Source organism: Mesocricetus auratus, unplaced genomic scaffold (genome assembly GCF_017639785.1).
Source record: "Mesocricetus auratus isolate SY011 unplaced genomic scaffold, BCM_Maur_2.0 Super-Scaffold_100008, whole genome shotgun sequence".
NCBI classification, from domain to species: Eukaryota; Metazoa; Chordata; class Mammalia; order Rodentia; family Cricetidae; genus Mesocricetus; species Mesocricetus auratus.
Genome location: NW_024429192.1, coordinates 56936120 through 56958026, shown reverse-complemented (window position 1 = coordinate 56958026; position 21907 = coordinate 56936120). Strand labels below are relative to the sequence as shown.

At 44.6% G+C, this 21907-nt stretch overlaps 1 protein-coding gene across 21 annotated transcripts in view; it reads right to left on the bottom strand.

The window, feature by feature from the left end:
* Kalrn (kalirin RhoGEF kinase) overlaps positions 1–21907 on the bottom strand; it is a 597009-nt gene that overhangs the window by 89862 nt on the left and 485240 nt on the right. The gene's annotated exons all lie outside the window — the stretch shown is intronic.

Sequence of the window (21907 nt, the reverse complement as noted above, 5' to 3'; positions counted from 1 at the left end):
AAATGTAATTACAGACAGACTTTTGGGTGTCATTATTGAGGGGGAGGGTTAGATCCTGCTCTTCATGCCAACTCAGACTGGCTCACAGCAGAGAACTCAGCTCCCAGGGGCCAAGGCTGGAACTTGAGCTAGAGGGAAGGCAGGAAGGGAGGGGGACACAGTGGGATCCCATTCACTTTTAGCATCTCTCTGTTGAAGAAATAATTGAATACACAAACTCAGGTGATACTCTTTGGCACCAAGAATACAAAGAGAGCTTCCTTATATTATAGCCCAAGACTCAGTACTGATGGGCCAAGAGACATCTCTCCCTCCCTTCCCTTCCTGCACTGAGGAGTGAGTCTACACTCTGTGCTAGATAAGCCCTCTGTGCTTGAGCTAATTCAGCTTTTTTTTAATATTCTGTCAATTGGTCCTCTAAAATCATTTAGAAAAATGATTTCAAATCATACTCCTACTGGCATAAGGATGGAAAATAACCTGTTTTTATTTGCCTTTTTCTGAATGCTATTTATATTATCTTTTCAAAAGTGGTCAGGGCTGGAGAGATGGCTCAGTGGTTAAGGCTGTTCTTTCAAAGGACCAGGGCTTGATAACCAGCACACACTGGGCTGCCTACATCTCTAACTCTAGATCTAGGGGATCTGACAGCCTTTTCTGGCCATGGACATTGTACACATGTGGTGCACAGATGTACATGCAGGTAAAACACACATACACATAATTTTAAAAAATTTTAATAAAAATATTTAGTAAAAAACTTTTTAAAAGTTTATTGTCCTTCTTCATGTTGCAGGTAGGACCCAGGGCCTCACCCATACCATGTAAATCTTCTGCCAGTGAGACACATCTCCAGATTATTGCCCCATTAGTCTTACTCCCTAAGTTTTGTGCGCTAGATGGCTCTTACTCTTTTACTGATATATAAGAATTCTATGCAGTTTAGATATTAACCTTTTATCTATCATATAGGTTATAAGCATTTTTCCTATCCTGTCTTTAGTAACTCCCTCTATACACTGTCTATCACATTTGCATGGAGTTCATTCATCTGGGACTTCTTACGGAATGATATGGTTTGAAAGTATAACTTACCTTACTTGAAATGCTAGGAAAAATATTTTCTAGTAGGAACATCAAAGAACTTTCAAGCTTCATCTTTTATAGACCAAATTTTTAAGAGACAAGACCACGGGACAGGTTAGGAAGAAGCACAGTCATACAACCTGCTGTACATTCTCCTAGCTAAGTGACTACACCATGCTGCGTGAGCACTGAAATTGCTGGACAGTGGAAAACGAGACCTTAGGCTCCAGCTTTTAAACAGATCTCATGCTCCATAGGGTCACCAACGAGGACTCCCGTCAAAGACAAGAGACATTCCAGGCTAACTATCATTTGTGGCTAAAGTTTAAGGGCCTGGGAATGCCCTAATGTGATTTTGTTTCTCTGTATGCTTTCGACAACTGTTCAAATTTCATTACATTTAAGTTCTGTAATAGATTTTGAACAACTGCATCAGTTGGCAGGGGGTTGAAACAATATAAGAGAGTAACCAGAGGTAGGTTTCCTAGTAAAGTCTAAAAGCAGTGGCAAGGACACCACTGTGTTTATGTACTTAGGTACATGTGTGTGCATGGATGTACACTTAGGGCTAAGGAGAGTGCACTTGTACATAAAGGAATGGATGGGACTAGAGGCAGAACCAACTGCTGTGGCCACTACTTTGCTCTCAAGTGTTCTAACAGATCGTATCGTGGGTGAATAACAGGAGCTTAGAAAGCCCCCTGGGGGCTGGAGAGGTGGCTCGGCAGCTAAGAACACTTGCTGCTCTTGCAGAAGATCTGTGTTAGTTCCCCTCCCAGGACTTACATGAGGCAGTGCACAGCCACCTTGGGACTCCAGATCCAAGCTCTGCACCCTCTGGCCTCTTCATGTACATGTGTGCATCATACACTCACACAGATACACAGGCACAAAGACACATGCACGCACAGGGATACAACACACAAAAAATAAATCTAAACAAAAACATTTTAAGGTCCTTGGGTACATAGGTTCTAACAAATACATGGCGCCTAAAATAACCTAGAGTACCAAAACTCAGTAAGAAGGAGGAAACTACAGCATGGCACTTTGGGGGGTGGAGAACTGAAAGAACTACCTGCACTGTCCTGCACAACTTCCTCGGTATAGTGGCTATGAAAATGGTACACAAATGACTAAGGTGCGGTCCGTTCAGGACCAGGACAGGGAGGGGTTATACTTGTGATGCACATCTCTCAGCCCTGTGAGATAGCCCAGTGCACCGAGAAGGACAGAGCCTGGAGACTGCCTGAAAGTGTGGGAATCTGTCCTCGTTTTATGACATCATTATACTCTTATCCACTTAAGCTTTTATAGTTATAAAAGCAATTTTTATTGCAGGAATTTTGGAAAATCAGAAAAGCTTAATGAAGCATTAAAAAAAAACCACACACACACACACACAAGCATGAGGACCTGAGTTGAGATTCCCAGAATCCACACTCTAGGAGCTCACAGAACTCTTAGGGGTGTACATGGTGAACAGAAGAGCCTGTCTCCAACACCGTGGAAGGTGAGGATGGACACCTGAGATTGTTCTCTGACCTCCATACACACTGCAGCACACGCCCAAATACACACACACACACACGCGCACACACACACACACGCACACACACACACACACACACACACGCACACACCTTGATTAAAAAATCACATACTTAGAATCCACTGACTTGGCATATCTGGTCAAATTCCTTCTCATCTCTCCTTTCTTTCTTTCCTTTCTTTCTTTCTTTCCTTCCTTCCTTCCTACCTTCCTTCCTTCCTTCCTTTCTTTCTTTCTTTCTTTTCTTTTTCCCTGAGATAGGAGACAGGATTTCTCTGTATAGCCCTGGCTGTCCTGGAATTCACTCTGTAGGCCAGACTGGCCTCGAACTCAGAGATCCTCTGCTTCCTGAGTGCTGGTATTAAAGGTATGGGCTACCACCGAATGCTTAGCCTTTCTCATTTAAGTGTTAATAGACTACTTTAATAAACTGCATTTTAAAGTATTGTGTCTGTTAAGTTATATTTTGTTAATATAAATTATAGTAAGATACACATACCTTAAAATCATCATTTAAAAAAAAGAAAAACAAAAATAATCATCATTTTAACCAGTCTTTGTGTGTTGTTTGTTCTTGTTTTTGAAGACAGGGTTTCACTGTGTAGCCATGGCTATCCTGGAACTCAATCTGCCTCAAATTAAAAAATCTGCCACCTGAGTTCCAGGATTAAAGGCATGTGCCACCACCACCTGGCATTTTAACCAGTCTTAAAGCAATGTACAATTCAGTGGTGTTAAAAAAAATGTTGTGCAACCATTAGTGCTGTCTCTACTAACTCATGTGCTATCCTGTGTTGAGAACATACAACATGTAGACATGCTTAGCACTCCAGTCCCATTCTTGTCTCAACTGAAAACACTCTGTGTACATGGTTGATAGTATTTGCCCATTTTTACCACTGAGACTGACATGAAGAGTGTCATGTGGATCACGGGGTCAGCAAATGTCAGGGCCAATGTCTGTAGTGCTTCAAAGTCTATGCCTTACATGGTTTGGGGCTCCATTCAGATCAAAGACCACAAAGGAATGAAAGTATCTTAATGCACCTATTATCTCTCCATAGAAAATGAATTTAAAAATACCTCGATCAAACTTTGAATTAGGAAGAGGTCTGAACTTTTTCAACCCAATAAAATGGAAATTGCACAGTACCTGGTCACTTTATTTAATGGAATAATTCATTTTAAGAATCATAAAAAATATTTATAGGGCTTTTATGAGCTCATCTGAAATATCCAACTCCCAGACCTATTTTCTACCATTAGGCACCTCAACTTTAAAATCTTCTATCACAAGGCTATGCAGAAACAGACTTTGTGGTTTGGGAACAGAAATAGTTCAACAGTGGCATCAAGAAAGGCTCCTTCCAGGGCTCAAAGGCCAGTGACTTCCACACTCCAGAAGGCACCAGCCACAGAGAAGCCTGGCAGGCAGAAAGGCAGTCCTGGCTCTTACTCATTCAGGGCCCTTAACGGGGCCTTTTAGTCTGCCACCCACATCACCCTGATTTCAAAAAAGGGATCTCAGTACGGAATCTAATTCTAAGGCACCCAAAACAGACCCACATGTGCTCATTTCCTGTGTCCTACTGATAAGGCTTGCAGGAAGACCCTCACAAATACAGCTGCTATTCGTCTTGGGTGATGCATTGTTGGGGTTGGCAGGGGGGCAGATATGAACTGTAGGGCAAGGTCACTTTATTCCTTTCTTTTTTTGTTTTTTTTTTTTATTTTTTTGGTTTTTTCGAGACAGGGTTTCTCTGTGGCTTTGGAGGCTGTCCTGGAACTCCCTTGGTAGTCCAGGCTGGTCTCGAACTTACAGAGATCTGCCTGCCTCTGCCTCCTGAGTGCTGGGATTAAAGGTGTGCGCCACCAACGCCTGGCCTTATTCCTTTCTTTTATCTTTATCAAGTTCAGAGCCAAAGTGTGGTGAATTGAGCTGGAGAAATGGAAATGCTGGCTGCACATGCATAAGGACCTGAGTTCAAACCCCTAGAACCCATACAGAGTCAAGCACAATAACAATGCAATTCCAGTGAGTGTGGGAGGCTTGAGCTGCTATGTGTAACAGCAGACAGCACAAAGACCTTGTTTCAAACAAGGTGGACACTGAGGACAGGACAGACACCTGAGGCTACCCTCTGACCTCCAAATGTGTGTCACATGTGCGTTTGCCCTTAGAAATATAAAGGGGTGCACACACATATACATGAACACACATCAGGTACACAAATACATAAAGATAAAAAAAATGTGGCAATTTTAATTCAAAGTAAAGCACCCAACAGACTAACATATAAGAAAACTTTCTCTGAGGCAGAACCTCAAAGCATGAACACAAATGTTATCTTTTGTGTGTGTGCGTGTGTGTCTGTGTTCTGGGTTCTGCCCCAGTAACACACACACACACACATACACACACACACACACACACACACACACACACAGAGGCTGGGTCCATCATGCTGACACAACTGGCCTCCAGGTCATTTTCCTAGGAAAGAAACAGACTCCTTGTTGTCAGTGCTGCTGGAGAGAGCAGGTAGAGCAGTCAGGTCTCTGGGAAGACTGTGACAGATTGACACTGCCTCCTCAAGAGACTCACTACTATTTTAAGAGATAAACAAGTGTGACTGTGGTTAAAGATAATCACAGTCAGATGTTGGCAAAAGTAGACAAACATTTCTAGGCCTGTGCTATTTAGGGTATAAAAGTGAGTGTGTGTGTGTGTGTGTGTGTGTGTGTATGTGTGTGTGTGTGTACCAGGCAATGCTTATGTTTAAAGCTTTGGTGGCACACACTTACAGATACTTCTGGAAGTGCTACCCCATCCTAGGGCTAAAAAGAAGACAACAGGGAACTTTACTAATACAATTCCACTGTAATAATAAAAAACAAAGGAACTTAAGGCTGGAATTCAGTTGAGGCATCAGGGTAAATGGGAGAAGGAGGAGGCTACTGAGAAGCAAAGACTCAACTCACTTAGCCACCAGCTCTGGGGAGAATAGTTCCATGTCTCTGAGCCTCGTTCTTGCCTGTGAAACGTGTAGGCTGAACCCCAAAAGCCAAAGGGCAAGAGATACTGCAGTCACAAATCATAGATTGTTGTCTGTCTTTGCTAAGAAAGCTCCATCTTAACCCAGGTACCATTCCCGCCCCTTCAAGACCAAGACCCTACTTCACAAGGGCATGTTTCAGTGGTTCCTAAACATCAGACCCAAATTGACATTTGCCGTAGAGGACATCTATCTGCTAGCTGTCTCCCTAGCATATCTGCTCTTCATAAGAGCGCTCCAGACTTCCTCCAGAGCTTCGAGAGTTGAAACCCTGCCTGTTCAGTCTCTACACTAGCAGTGAGTCCTACAGTAACACAGATATTTAATCTTCTGAGTTACAAGGATTGGTTCAAGGAGGAGGATGTGACACAAATTAGATGGCACCAAGGAAATCGGAACCTCTTCCTTCCCACTGAACATGAAGTCCTGTAAAGGAACTTCAAAAAGCACGCCTTTAATCTCAGGAGACAGAGACAGGTAGATCTCTGTGAGTTTGAGGCAGGCCTGATCTACAAAGAGTTCCAGACCTGCCAGTGCTACATAATGAAACCTTGTCTAAAAACAACAACAAAAACTCATTTAAGCCTAGTACATTTACACAAAGAACCAAGTTTTTGGTTTTGTGTGTGTGTGTGTGTGTGTGTGTGTGTGTAAAAGTGAGAAATGTGCTTATTAAATATAAAAAGCCCTTAGTTGGCTGCTATGACAGAACAGAAATTAAATAGATGTAAATGGCAGGTCAGATATTTACCAGAGCCAAGACGATAACCATAGTAATTAAAGGAATGCATTTTAGAGGATCTTGAACATGAATACAGAGTAATCACACACAATGAACAAATGATGGGTCTTAGTAGTGGCTTGCCAAAAAAACTGCTTAAGGAATCCAACCCAGGGGTGGGGAGATGGCTCAGCAGTTAAACAGCCTGCCTTGCAAGCGTGAGGACTGGAGCTTGGGTCCCCAAAATCCATACAAATGCCATGCAAGCATGGCAGCCCACCTACAATTCCAGTCTCAGGGGATACAGATAGGATCCTTAGACTACGGTATCAGCAAATTCTGGGTTTGATTGAGAGGTCCTGTCCTTAAAGAGCCTGGTTGAGAGCTATGCAGGAAGAGTCCGAACATCAACTTTGGGCCTCCACATGAATGTGCACACACATACATTCATACATAAGTGAACATACAAACATATGCACACAGACCACATATACAAACACATGAAAAGAAGAAAATCAGAAAAAAATCCAATCCATAGATCTCCAGGATTTGAGAGGAGACCTTTCTGAGGAGAAACCTTCACCTCGAATCAGTCCAAGATCTATAGATCAACAATGGAGGGCCTCCTACGGACCAACAGCCCAAGATGAACAGATCAACAATGGAGTGGTTCCTATGGCCCAACAGCACAAAATCTACAGATCAACAATGGAGAGTCTCCTATGGACCAACAGCCCAAGAGCTACAGATCAACAATGGAGAGTCTCCTGTGGACCAACAGCCCAAGAGCTACAGATCAACAATGGAGAGCCTCCTATGGACCAAAGATTAGGCAGAAGATCCATACTGAGGACCTATATCCTGTGCTTGTCTCCGTGAACGCTTTGAGAAATGCTCACTTGTCTACCTCCACCCCACTTAAGAGTTCCTTTGGAATTAAGGCCATGTAAAGACAAGAAACTTCCAGCAATGGGGAGAACACTACCCCCGTCAATCCAGCGTTTGCTGAGTGCATCCTATGTGCTGTGGAACCAGGAACTATGTATGTTCACCTGAATCCACACAACTGACAATGGTCTCTAAAGCAGGCCATGAAAGAAAGTGGCATACAGAAGTCAGGTAACTGAACAAAGGTGGCATACTTAGGGAACATTAATGTAGGAAGAAACAGAGTTTGAGCCTTCTGGATTTTAAAGGCTTGAACCAAAAGAAGAATTATCCATGATTATTAGCTGTTTTACAAAAAAAAAAAAAAAAAGACAGACAAGCCTCAGAGAGCTGGCTGACCTATCAAGTCCACTTGTGACACTAGCCAGGCACTTCCTCACAAAAGCTCTGTGGTTTTTTTTTCCCCCTCTTAATTTCCAGTGAGGATACTTTGTAAAGACACAAGAACTCAACACAGCTCCTCCAATTTATCCCAGTAACGGCATTCTAAGCATCTGTCAGAAATCACACAAAGATGACACCGTTTGAGTCATAGTCTGACCCCACTTTGGACACACCATACATCCGCCTGTTACAGCACTCAGTGCTAAATGTAACTATCCTTACAAATGGCAAATGTGGCTAAATCGCATTGAGCGAAATTAACAAACTAAATTGGCTGCAATGCTTTGCAGTCACATTTGCAGTGCCTGACTTGGCAAAGCCATTCTACAAACTGGACTTGAGACATTGGTCCTGCCGTATGTACCCACTGACCCCGAAGAAGATGCCAAGTAAATAAAGATTCAAGCCAGCAACCTATCAACACAGCACAATGAGCAGGTTGTATCTCGTTAACCTGGAACCAGTTGTCTTTGGATTAAGAGACAAAGGTGAACACATAATTGTTGGCATAATGTTTGGCAAGTGGCCATGGCAATTACAAATCCAGTAAGTTATGTCGCTGACACTTTACAAAGGGAAGAATCTGAGAGGGTGGAGAATGTGGAGACTTTCTCTAAGGGACCCAGCCAAGCTAGGATAAAGGCCAACAGTCTCTTGTGATGTCTCTCCCCACCCTGACCTCCTCCTCATCTTCTCCCAGGGCTGGTTAGGCTGTTGGGAAGGCTCACCCACCTTCTCTTCTACCTCCCACACATACACATACCCTGGGAACAGTCCAGCTCTGTTTTTTCTCTCACAGCTCTGGCTTGCCTAGCTGGCAGAAGGGTCAGAGTTAAATTTAGACCTGACCACCTCCCTGGGACTGAGCTGGATCACTAGCTATGTGAGGAGAGATGCAGTCACTCCAGCAGGCCTGTCTGCTGACACTCTAAACTGGAAGCACTATTTGGTAGATAGGCTGAAAGTTAAATGGGGGAAGGGCATAATTTCTAAACAGAATCACAAAAGAAACGGAAGATAAAAAATTAGAAAGGTTGAAAAAAACTTTACAAGGGTTTCTGCCCCCAGCAGAACCCAAGTAAATGAGCAGGGTTATCTCTAGTTTCTTTTTTAAATTTTTTAATCTTTATTGTTATTATTTATGTGTAAGGTGTTCTACCTGCAAGCATGTCTGTCTGCCACATGCATTCAGTGCCTATGGAGGACAGAAGAGGGTGTCACAGACCCTAGAACTGGAGTTACAGATAGTTGTGAACTGCCACATAGGTGCTGGGAATCCAACTCCAGTCCTCTGGAAGAGTAGTCAGTGTTCTCAACCTCTATGCCATGTCTCTAGCCTATCTCTGGCTTCTATAACCTTTTATAGACTAGGGAATGGGCAAGATCTCAGAACTGACTTCAAACAATGACCCACAGTCAGATCTACAACTTACCCAAAGAGGAGTGTTTGGATACAACTGTGATGTGGGTCATGACTAGTGTGTGTGTGTGTGGGGGGGGAATGCTGCAAGAGACAGCAGCAGTGGATGGTGAGACCTCAGGACAGGAGCTCAAGATGGCCAGAAAAGGCCAGAGTGGGAGTCAGTGAATGGGAATCTGCTACGGATATCTTCTATAGAAAGAGTGGTTATCTGCTGTGGTGTTCAGGGCACATGTTGACAGTTTCAGAGACTGAGGTCAAGACCCTTGGTGGCCAGAGAACACAGATGCTTGGGGGTTCAAAGAGCAAAGGATTCCACGTGAGCTTGTCTCCCTTCTTTCCTGACATGGGACCTTCCTGTGTTGCCCAGGCTGGCCTTGACCTCCCAGGTTCAGGTGATTGGCCCAGTGTTGAGACTACGGTGGGACACTGTGCACAGCCTATCTGAGCTACTGGAACAATCCACCTTCAAGCAAGGTGCCAAAACCCAAATTCCACACAACCACCGTCCTTATGCTCTTTGACTGTGATTTCTTTTGTGTTCTCCCATAGTACTTAGCAAGGCCTTTTGGAAAGACTCTTTAAATAGGGCCCAGAGTACAAATAGTGTGTACTTAGTGACCTGATGAAAGGTAGCATCAAAATTTTTGATATTCATGTCACTCTCTCAGAAAGGGCCCTGGCTGCCCAAATAAAAATCCATCTCCAGCCCCTGCCAAGGGACATTCTCAGTGTCCCATTTATTTTTACTTTTTTTTTTCACTCAAGAGCACCTAGAATATGTATGCTTGTAAAAGACACACAGAGAGAAAACCTAACCCATGGCTCCATCCACATTGCAAACACGAGGGTGGAACCTTCTTCTGCTTGGTTTCTGTTTACCCCCCAGTCCTAGGAGGAATCACCCAAGACACTCTTTGGGAACCCCAGGCTTTGCTAGGCCTCTGCGAGGGCTTCATAGTCTTCAGTTTGCCTGGACCACACTGGTCCCAGGCTTGGCTTCAGATGAACATTGATCTTCCCTTCCCTATGGCCGGGAGGGGTCATAGGAAGCCCCTTGGAAGCCTCAAAGTCTTGCTTGCTTGGAGGCTGCAGGCCACTTGGGCAGGCTGATGGAATAGGACCAGCTGGACCTAGCTCTCAGTTCTTGGTTGTTGAGAACCAAGTTGTGGTTTTAGATGGATTCGGGTCCCTGAGGGATACAGGGTCCCGAGAACACCTGTAGACATACCACGGAAGAGATTTTGGGAGGAAATTGTAGTTCACTGGGTCCCTGATGTCCTAAATTTTTTCCCAATGATCTTGATCTCCCCTTAGCCTGAACCAGTCCATCTATTCCCTCTGTCTCCCCAAACAAAAAGAGCAGGTGCATTCGATTCTTCGCCCTCCTCCCTTCAAAGTCCAAGTAATCTGTTATAGTTAGCATGACGTCATTTCCCCAGTTTCCATAAAAAAAAACAGAAAGATGCAAAAGCGCAATATATAGTACTTAACACAATAACTATCTGCAAAATATTATCTCCATTCTAACATGTTGTCCATGGTAGAATCCACGTGCTCCACATAACATATTATTTTTGGGCAGCGGGTGTGTGCGTGGGGGGGGGTTACTGTGCCTTTGAAACCTGGTGTGTGAAGCAGGAGCATATCCCAGTTTGAACTAGCTTCATTTCAAGTCCTCAGAACCTCATGTAGCTACCAACAAATTGGACAATGTAGCTCTAGAAGGTGTCTCTGACCTGCTTTCTTTGTGGTCTTCTGAATGCTTCTGTTCTTTCATTCCCATGAAATACCAGCCCTTTTAAAGCTCTTACCGGTGCTTCCATCCCTTGGGACATCTCCCAGATGATCCCCACTAGTTTCTGCTTAATTACATTAACTAACAATCAGATAGGAACTCAGAATGTCAGCCCTTAGTGACCACTTCTTTCTTTTTTTGTTTGTTGTGACTGTTCCACACTTAACGGACCCGTTCCCCAGCCCAACCGCAAAACATTTTTGAGCATGGAAGCAGCTTGAATTTTCCTATGAACACCAGTCTAATATCAGCATTCCCAGAATTTTGGAATGACACAGAAAGTGTGTGCCTTAACTTTCCCCAGGACTGAGGAACTGCTGAACACATATGAACACTACCGGTGGTACAGTCTGCAGGGACTTCTGGATGCTCTGTAACAACCTAACCCTAGTACCAACAAGCCAGGCTTGAGTAGTTTACATATGCTAATTAACCTAGGCTTCAAAAATCATATGTATCCATGTATACATGCCACAGTCATTTCTACTTTCCCGAAAAAGAATATACTTAGGTAGTTTGAACATGCTCACATAGAAAAGCAGTTGATTAGGCATTCACATTCACTGACTCCTGCATGCACCTTCTCAATAACTACAATCTATTACCTTGCAACACAGAACCACAAAATGCAGTTCTATTTTTACACTGTATATTAGTACATATCCTAAGAATCAAAGGTATTAGTTTGTTATATTCTGAGCCGGGCATTTTTCTCATTTAAAAGAATTAAACTAATTCAGAAAATGTAAACAGAAGTAAACAGTTGGGGAGCCATGAAATTCCAAGTTCCAGCGGGTGCTTTTCATAATCCTAAACAAACCAGCACACTGTTCCTTTCAAAGGGCATGAAGCCACTGGCAACAAATGAGCTTCCAAATTCAGATATTCCCCCAGGTGAAGAACCCTCTTTCTAAGAATTTGTCCTTGGGAAGCAAGAATGGGCATATGCCATTATAATACTGTTTAGAGCAAAAATGAGAAATAGCTTGAAGTAAGGAGGATGATTAAATATGAACAATTCATACCCATATAAGATTTAAAAGCATCTAGTGGTATTTATTTGTAAGGTCTCAAACTCAGGTGTCTATTTAACATATCAAAGCTGACCTGGGTTTCAGCACCAGATGAAAGAGAAAAAAATAAAAAATAAAAGGAGGATATAACAGCTCCTAGGTATGGTGGAGGTTTACTGTAGATATGAGGAAGAGCATAGCCAGAGGCTTCTGGGAGAGTCTAGAGTGAACTTGTCCTGTCCCTGGGTTGGAGAATTCAGGATAGGGGCAGAGGGAGGCTGGGAGAACCTGGTGGCCAGGTAGGCTTTAATATGTTACATAGGTACCTCAGTTTGTTGTTGGTCCCAGGTTTGGGACCTAATCGTAGTCAAATGAACTAGGAAGCTGGAAGGCTGGTTCCTTCTATGGAGGGCCCAATATGGTACATCTCAAGCTATCAATGGTTTAATGATTTCTTCTCAAAGTCTAGAATATTTTGTAACTCTTGTGAACACACACACAAGTTGTTATCTTTAGGTGATGGGATTTTTAAGAAATGTTTCTGCTTACATTTTTTCTAGACAGAAAAATAAACCGATGCTTCCTTCTCATTTACATAGACTTAATAACCTATATTTCAAGGAATGTCTCAAAGAATCACAAAACTCTAGAGCCTGCTTTTTGTGATTGATCACATGACTGAGGAGAGGAGGGAGGGTCAGCCCTACAGTTCCAGCCTCTGGAGTTTATAGATCTCCCGAGGGCACAGGGCTACGTGGGGAAAACCACACCTCTGCAGGAATGGAAGCTAAGGAAGGCAGGAAAACGCCAGGCTAAGCATCAGTGTGTCCACACAGTCCAAACAACTTGGAAGCATCTGCATCCTAACCCTGGGCCCTCCTCATACAACTCTCAACTGCTATGCCAAGCAGTTTTCAAGCTCAAGTTTGTTTTCTGAGCAGCACCGTGGCCATCCAAATACCCTGGAGGGCTGGGGCACAACCTACAGATAGTAAGTACCCTTGCCCAGCATTCGGAAGGCTCTTGGTTCCATCGCTATCACTGGGGGTGGTGGCAAACACCTGTTTAATCCCAGCATTCGTGAGGCAGAGGCAGGCTGATCTCTAAGTTCCAGGCCAGCCTGGTCTACAGAGTGAGTTCTAGGACAGCCAGGACTACACAGGGAAACCCTGTCTTTGGGGGGAGGGGAAGCCAAAGAAACAAAAATCCTAATGACAACATGGAAGATGTTCCCTAGGGGAAGGAAAAGCAGTTCTAAAACAGTATGTCAATTACGAGTCCATTTGCCCAGAAAGTGAATCATGCGGCTGTGATGTGCTGGTCTAATGTTGGGTTTGGTTGTTGAACACAGTAAGGAAAAGAAATAGAAGCAACAGTGCTTACTGAGATGTCCTCATCTCCCTTACTGGATTCTAGAACTCCCAGAGCACGGAGGCTCCCAACTCCTCATTCCTGCTCCTATTCTGCCCCCAACTCAGGGCCCAAAGACAAGGAGGCCTCCTTAATGTCTCTAAACGAGGATTCCCCAGGGGAGAGGCAGTCTCTTGCACAGAATGCTCTTTCTTTCTGGAGCTGGGGGAAGGGAGAGGGAGGAGATAGAGGATGGAAAAGGAAGAGAGAAAGAACAAACCAAAACAAAAAAGCCAGAGAGGAAACATGGTTTCCCACCAGGTCAGGATACTAAGCCTGTGTGTCTCACCCCAGGGAGCTCTATGACCACTTGGGGAGCTTGGTAAGTCACAAGCTGTTAGAGGGTGCTGCGGACTGAAACTAGCCTGTCTACCACAGCCCTGAGTGACCCCACTTGGTCACTTCTGCTCCCAGGCATTGTACCAGGGAGGGGAGAGAGGATTCGTAGGCCTGGTGTGCGGCTGGACTGTGCAGACTGGCAGATGTGAACTGCCCACAGCTTGGTGAAGCTCGGCTCCCCTGTGGCTGGAGAAGATAATACCCCGCTATGCAGAACAACCTGCAGATCCTACTGCAGGAAGTGGGGAATCTAGGGGCATCCTAGGATCTGGGGATGCATCCGTTGCTCTGGGAGAGGAAACTCTTGCTCACAGCCATTAAACCCCAGGGAAGAGCCAACAGCTGCAGACAAAATTGCTGCTGCTATAATCCAGCGACAGAGGAGGTTTCCCTTCCTTCCAACTTGGGTTTCCTCGAAGTGGTCACCAGAGAGGCAGGAAAAAATGTGGTAGAACCAGCTCAGAAACTCTTTTAAGTTTTGCTCATGGACAGGCAAAGCCATTGGCAGCCTCTCGGCCACTTCAGAGTGTAACCAGGGATCCTCCCAGGAAGTATCACACAGAAAGTTGTGCTGCCTCCACAAAGTGGAAAGACGAATCCCATCAGTCACTGAATAAGACCAGGCAGGGAGTCAAGCCACCGTGTCCCTTACCTGTGAACTATACAGGTGACCCTGTCCAAACTCCGGCTGAACGTCCAGACCTCAGGGGCTGTACTGACAGCCTGGGTGGGGGTGAGTGGGGGATAGTTTGCTTTTGTTTTTCAATCTAGGCAGAAACAGTTGAAAGACACAACGAAGGATGTGCACGCCCACTAGCTGCACCACGGCAGGCAGATAAGTGTTTCTATTAGATTGCTAGCGGAGGTCAAGGAGCAGGGGAAAAAAAAGTGGCCTTTTCTTTTTAGAGAAGGTAGGTTCTAAAATGGCATAGTGATGGGGAGGGTGCTTGCCTAACACTTGTGAGGCCCTGGTTTCATCCCCAGCAAAAACAAGATAATATACCCTGTGTTTCTGCACCAAAGGAGAGCAACTGGGGTCGCTTAGGGTTCTCAGTCTTTGGTTGACTCTTTTATGGGATACAATGATTATGACACCAGCAGTACTCAGAGGTTTTAAAACTGATTTAATTATTTTAAAAGGGAATGGCAAATTTGTGTTCCCTGCGTTGACAGCTCCACATCATGGAAGCACGGCGGCAATGGATTGAGCCAAGACCATTAAACAGTTTAGGGATGCAGATTTACACCATTACCACACAGAGGCTAGAGTCTATGTCTGGCATACTATTGTCATTAACAGCGGTACTTTAAAGCATTCTCCAGGCCTGCTGCTATGCCCAGCCCTTTACAGACACTATCTTAACTGACCCTCACAGCAGCACACTGTAGTAAGCACCACCATGCTCCCATCCTGTCCCAGGTATCTGGTTCAGGGCTAACCTGTGGTCAGCTCACGAACATCTGTCAAGTGAATTAAAATACTAGGTATTACATAAAACCAGGTGCAACCAAAAGCTGAAGAGAAGAACGAACCTCACAGATTCATTTCCATCTGAAAGGGTACACATTAAGAATGCATGCCTGGATCCAAGCAACTAGAAAAAAAAAACATCCTGAGTGAAGTAACCCAGACCCAGCAAGACAAACACTGTATGCACTCATTCATAAGTGGATTTTAGACATAGAGCAAAGGAAAACCAGTCTATAGTCCACAACCCCAGAAAAGCTAGGAAACAAGGAGGACCCTAAGAGAGACATACATGAATCCCCTGAGAAGGGGAAATAGACAAGATTCCTGAGTAAATCAGGAGGGTAGTGGGGGAAGCAGGAGATGAGAGGGAGAAGGGAAGAACACAAGGGAACAGGATAGTTGAGTTGGGGGAAGGACAGAGAGGGAGAGCAAGGAAAGAGATATCTTGATAGAGGGAGTCATTATGGGGCTATCGAGAAACCTGGCACTAGGGAAATTCCCAGGAATCTACAAGGGTGACTCCAGCCATGACTCTAAGCAATAGTGGAGAGGGTGTCTGAACTGGCCTTCCCCTGTAATCAGATTGATGACTGCCTTAATTGTCATCAAAGAACTTCATCCAGTAACTAATGGAAGCAGATGCAGAGATCCACAGCTAAGCACTGGGCTGAGCTTCCAGAGTCCAGTCAAAGGGGTTAACACCAGGAAGGGAAAACAGCTGACCCAAGCTAGTATGAGCTCACTGACTCTAGACTGACAGCTGGGGAGCCTGTATAGGACTGAACTAGGCTCTTTGAATGTGAATGACAGTTGTGTGACTTGGGCAGTTTATGGGGATATTGGCAGTGAGACCAGGACTTATTCTGGACTCATGAACTGGCGTTTTAGAACCCATTTCCTATGGAGGGATGCCCTGCTCAGCCTAGATACAGAGGAAAGGGCTTTGGTCTTGTGTCAATATGATGTGACAGACCTTGTTGACTCCCCATGGGAGGCCTCACCCTCTCTGAGGAGTGGATGGGGGGGTGGGGAAAGGTGGTGGGATTGGGAGAAGGGGAGGGGGAAACTGGGATTGGTATGTAAAATAAAAAGATTGTTTTAAAAAATAAATTAAAAAGAAGAATGTGTGCTTGTGGTAGAATAAAAAGATTGTTTTAAAAAGTAAATAAATAAATAAATAAATAAATAAATAAATAAATAAATAAAAGAATGTCTACTTGTCGTTCCAGCTTCTTGGAAGGCTGAGGTTGGAGGATGAGGCAGGAGGATGGTTTGAGCCCAGGAATTTGAGGCTAACCTGAGCAACATAGTAAGTCTCTTATAAATAAATAACTAGACAAGAAAAGGGGTTATCTTTTGAATGACCAGAGGTCAAAACAAACAACAACAAAATCACACGAATGTTTACTAGGAAAGATAAAGAGCTATGCTGGCATACATTGTCTTATCTTTGGAAAGAAGAGCAAACCAGGCGGATGGTAGCTTTACCTCCAAGAACAACAAAGCATTCCATAGTCAACATCTGAGCTTCCACTGGGGAGCAATGTCTGCACTTCTTGGTGACATGCCCAGAGATGGAGTAGAGAAACGAATTCTGGGAAGACATTCTAGTCTTGCTACTAATGGCTGGTCTCTTTCCTCCTCTAGAAAAGTACAATGAATTGGGCTTCCTTCTGATTCTAACTTCCCTTTAGTACCTTGGTTTGAGAGGGCCTCAACCTTTCCCTCTTCCTATCTGGTTCAGCCCCTTGCCTTTCCAGGACTCTTTGGGAATGGCTAGACTGGCCTGGAGTTTTATCTGGAGGAGAGCACACAGCCTGCAGCCACTGAAGAGGAGCAGTACTTTTAAAAGACAGGACAAACCAGAATGACCCTATTGATGAAGACACATTGGACGTGGAGAAGTCATGGAAGCTTTTTCCCTGCTGGCTAGATTTCATAGTATTGAAAGGTACTCTGCAGTCTGTTAGGAGGAGAAAGTCATCAGTGCTCTTATTCTACTATGAATCCTGTGAACTGCAATCATGACCAGTGGTGCAAGAGATGCATGGGTGCGATAGTGACACTGACGTTACAAGGGTAACTTGGATTTAAAGTCTGCTCCACAGGAGGAAACACATGCATGATATTACAAAATCTGGCTAAGAACTCATATTTGTGAATCTTATAAGCCCTAGTAGTGAAACTACTACTATTATTTGGCCAAATTCCCACAATACCAAACTACCCTCGGCATTTGTGTCTCTGTACCTGTAGATTAGTTCAGCTCATCATCAGAAAGTTTGTGCAGTGAATGGTGGCTAATGCAAGAACTCAAACGAGTCAAAGTGCAGAGCATAAGTGATTATGGAGTGTTCCACCACAAATAGAACATCCATATCACCGCTCCCCACCTCCCCACCCCTGCACAAGACTCAGACCATCATGGGAGAAGGGGGCAGAAAGACTCTAAGAGTCAGAGGTTGGAGAAGGTGGGAGCAAACTGGACATGACAGGACCATGGTACTCATGATCTCATAACAGCTGTGGCTGCCTGCACAGACCTGAATAATATCAGACCAGCTAATATTCTATAACTAAGGAACTACCAACAGTTAATGGCTCCTGCAGGAGGGAGAGTCAATTTTCTTTAAGGGTATGGCTATTTGTACGTCCTCCATGCTTCAGTAGATGGCCCCATACTCAGAGGTTAGGAACAACACAACTCAGAGTTACTGGATTATTAAATTTTTCAGAAAGTGGCTAAAAGGTGTGCAAGGTTACAGCCCAGCACTCACTATTGCTTCCAGTCAACAGTTGGTACTTCTCACTAGTTCCTTCTCACTAGTTAAGAGAGACATGGACGATGGGGGATGTTCTTCTATATGTATGTTTCTCTTATTGGTTGATGAATAAAACACCGATTGGCCAGTAGAGGCAGGAAGATAGGCGGGGCTAGAAAGCAAGGAGAATGCTGGGAAAAGGAAGGCAGAGAGAGACCAAGAATAAACACCATGTAGAGATTGGGAAGATAGAACGCACCAGGTGTTCTCTGGTAAGATTAGGCCATGTAGAAATACATAGATTAGTAGTTATGGGTTAATAACTAAGAGAGAGCTAGTCAGTAAGAAGCCCTACCCATCAGCCAACAGTTTTATAATTAATATAGCATCCGTGTGTTTATTTGGGGCTGAAGCAGCTATGAGACCAGGTGAAAAAAACAAACAAACAAGCTCCAGCAACACATGGGAGTCAGATACATGTGGGAACAGTTTTTGGATTGGGATCTCTTCCCAGATTAGGGTAGATCCATGGGGGTGAGGGGTCAAGAGGTATATTGGGGAAAAAATAAATGCCAAATGGTGAATTGAGTCCCTTGTATAGTGAGTTAAAGTGTCATACAGAACCTCTTCCAGGTTATCAACACCTTTTTAAAGGAACTTGGTGTCATGGTTTCACACATTAAATGCAGTTTATAAAGTGAGCTGTATCACATCAAGTCATAAGGCTCCTGGTTAGGGAGTCAGAGAAAAGACAGAAAAAATTGAGATAAATATAGAGGAAGATGACTTTGGATACTCTGTGACTCTTCAGAAACTGGTCCATACCTTCTGAGTCAAGCAGAAACTAACTACCCTGTTCTGAAAGGACCATGGGTGGGTAAACCCAGCACCTCATGAGTGAATTGATTCACCTAAACTAAGTCGTGGACACCACCCTCTCCTCTGGGATGCTCAGCGGACTGAAGTGTCACAGGGTGAGTGGAAAGACATGACAGCACCAGGCTTCAAATACAAAGACGAGGCTACAGCAATAAACAAGTGTGGCCTGCCAGAGGGGTTCTTGTCCACACATCCAAAGCTAATTACAAGTTGACTGGAAAACTGAGGGCCCTAAAATTGCCATTCTTCTAGAAAGATCTTGACTCTACGATCTAATTCACAAATTCTGTGGGACATAGAGCTTCAGGTGATGTAATTTCCTTTGCCACTCTGAAAGAAGTTAGAAGTTTTGCTTTTTAAGTTAAATTTATGTATCTATTTGTCGTGGTGGGTCAGGGTGCAACACGGCTTGCAGGTGGAGTTCAGAGGACAATTCAGTCCTCTCCTTCTACCATATAGGTTCCAGGGACCAAACTCGGGCTGCCAGGCAGCAAGCACCTTTACCCACTCTACCTTGCGGGCCCAGCAGGGTTTTTCTGTTCTGTTTTGGTTGGTTGTTGTTTTTTTGTTTTGTTTTGTTTTGTTTTGTTTTGTGGACCAGGCTGGCCTCAAACTCAGATATCGCCTGCCTCTCTGCCTCCTGAGTGCTGGGATTAAAGGCGTGCGCCACCACTGCCCCGCGGTTTTTTTTTTCTTAAACTTTAAGCTAACTAAAGAAGTCTCTTAAGTTGACCCACTTCAGGCTTAAAGGACAGTTTGGCTAGCCACAGCACTGCCCAGTTTCCCCAGAGAATGTGACACCAATGATTTACCACCCTTCAAATACATGCACGCTGGCATTTATTTCTTCTCTTTCTTTTTTAGGCCATTATTTCACTTTTGGCTGTAAATGCAACATTCTCATTTTTCCTCCTTACCCTATCTCTATTTCCATATAAGAAAAGAGTAGGCCAACTAAGTGAACAGATACACATTTCAGTCAATGTGAAATTTACAGGCCACAGATGGGCATTTACTGAAGCCCTGGCTTTTTTCCTAGTGATAGCAACTAAAATCATATCACTTCGCCCAGAGAAATTCAGTATGACCCTGTAAGCTTCAAGCAAAAAATAATGGGAGCCTTTCACTTCTTCATTCCTTTTAATTTGTGCTCCTTAGGTTTTGAGTCCTTTATACTTTGCATGACTGGTAACCAGTTAGCAGAAGTTGGCTGATTAGGAACCACAGCTGTGGGCTCTGACCTATGAGCTTCAGAGTCAGGCAGACAGCAAGAGAGCAAATTCTCAGCAGCGGGAAAAGAGGCAAATTGATGAGCTGCCTTTATTTAAACAGGGAAGTAAGGAGATGGCCTTCCAATGGTAGGAGGTCTGTAAGACCTGAGAAACTGGTTTCGCTGAGTAGGCAGACAGATAATTCCTGCCTGTGAACACCCTCCAGTTGAACCTCTCCCTGTGTCCTTTCCTTCTGAAGTGGGGCATCCTCCCACAAAGTTCTGGGCTCACGGCAATGTGAAGCGCAGTTTCAGTTCAGACCTTATCTTCTCTGTCTGCCGCTGAATTGATGCCCTGGGGTTGAGTGGAGACTCCCATCTCTCTTCTCTAAGAGTGTGGGGAAGTCCAAGTGTCTCAGATGCTATCTCACTCTGCCCAGCCCCGAGACAGTTATGAGCTCCATTTCCATCCTCACACCTTTCAAATCTAGGAAAGAGTGAGGAGCTGAAGCCTGAAGAAGTGGGAGGGCAGTTTTGTTAGCGCTTTCATTACCTCTCACCAACTTCAGTCCATGGTCTGGGCAGCTCCCGCTAGCTCCAGCAACACCCCCTTTCCCACGCCCCTTCTCCTAGCCACAGAGCCTGCAGTCACCAAATTCTGAATTCCCAGGCTGGCGCCAGGTCCCACCACTTCTCTTCTCGGCAAAGAAAAGCCGGGGCAATTCACAAAACTGTACTGCTCCATGTGGATCCAAGGAGGCCAGCTGCAGGGGACATAACCACCGCCACAAACCCCACATTCCTCTTTGACAGGAAACGGACTCCCAAGAAATCTTGCCTGGAAACCCTTCGTCCTAAGGCAGCCTTCAGAACAAACCTATCCACTGGGATCCCAAGGGCTACTTCCGGCCTCCTCTCCTCCCTCCCTTCACTTCCCAGCCTCGGTTTCCAGTTTCTGAACAGTCCCTGCCCACCCAGACCCCTCCTACCCCTGAAAGCCCGCTTTTGAAGCAAGACACAGCTCCGTTTCGGACTGTTCAAATTAATGAAGACACGGAGAGAATCTGTTGCTGGGATTATGACCCTTATTGACACAGGAGAAAGTCCTTGAGATTTCATCAGTCTCTGCAGCCACACATCTGTCTAGGAATGGGAATTTGCCACGCTTATGAGGAAGGGCTACTTGGATAACTCCTTGGGAGGGTGGTATGGGTACTGCTTAGATTATGGGTCTTAGACTGAGGGTCTGTAAATATGGGAGGAGGCCGAAGCCCATTTGGTTAAAAAAAAAAATTAGTGCAAGACCAAATAAGAGTTACAGTCTTTTGTCTCGAGTCACACATTCTTTCTTCCTGCTCTCTCGGCTGAAGTGGTAAAGTGATATGAACAGCTTAGGGTCTCACTCCTCCCCCCCAGCCCTCCCCCCCTCTTTTTTTCAGGAGAAGCTACACAACCCATAACTCTCCCTCTGAGATCCTTCTCACCCTGTTTTGCAAGTTGCTTTGGGGAAACTGGTTGCTTCCTGCCAGTCTCTTCAATCACATTAAAATTAGCAGAATAATTAAATACAGTCCTAATTGGGTCCAAAAAGAGTTCTTGGTTAATTAATGAGCCAGCGTCTGCCCCAAAGCTGTAAATACACGTTGTTCTGTTAATGTCCAAGCAGAGAAAAGTGATCTCCCGTCCCATAAGAAAACCCACTTGGAAAAAAGTGTCAAGCACATTCCTCCAGCCAGGAGTCAGTTCATCTCGAAGCGTATGTAAATGAGCACTAAACTGTGCCTCTTCCAAGTTCCTTTTTTTCACTCCATACCCACGTCCCCCACATCCAAAGTCGCTGGGAAGTATAACCGCGTCC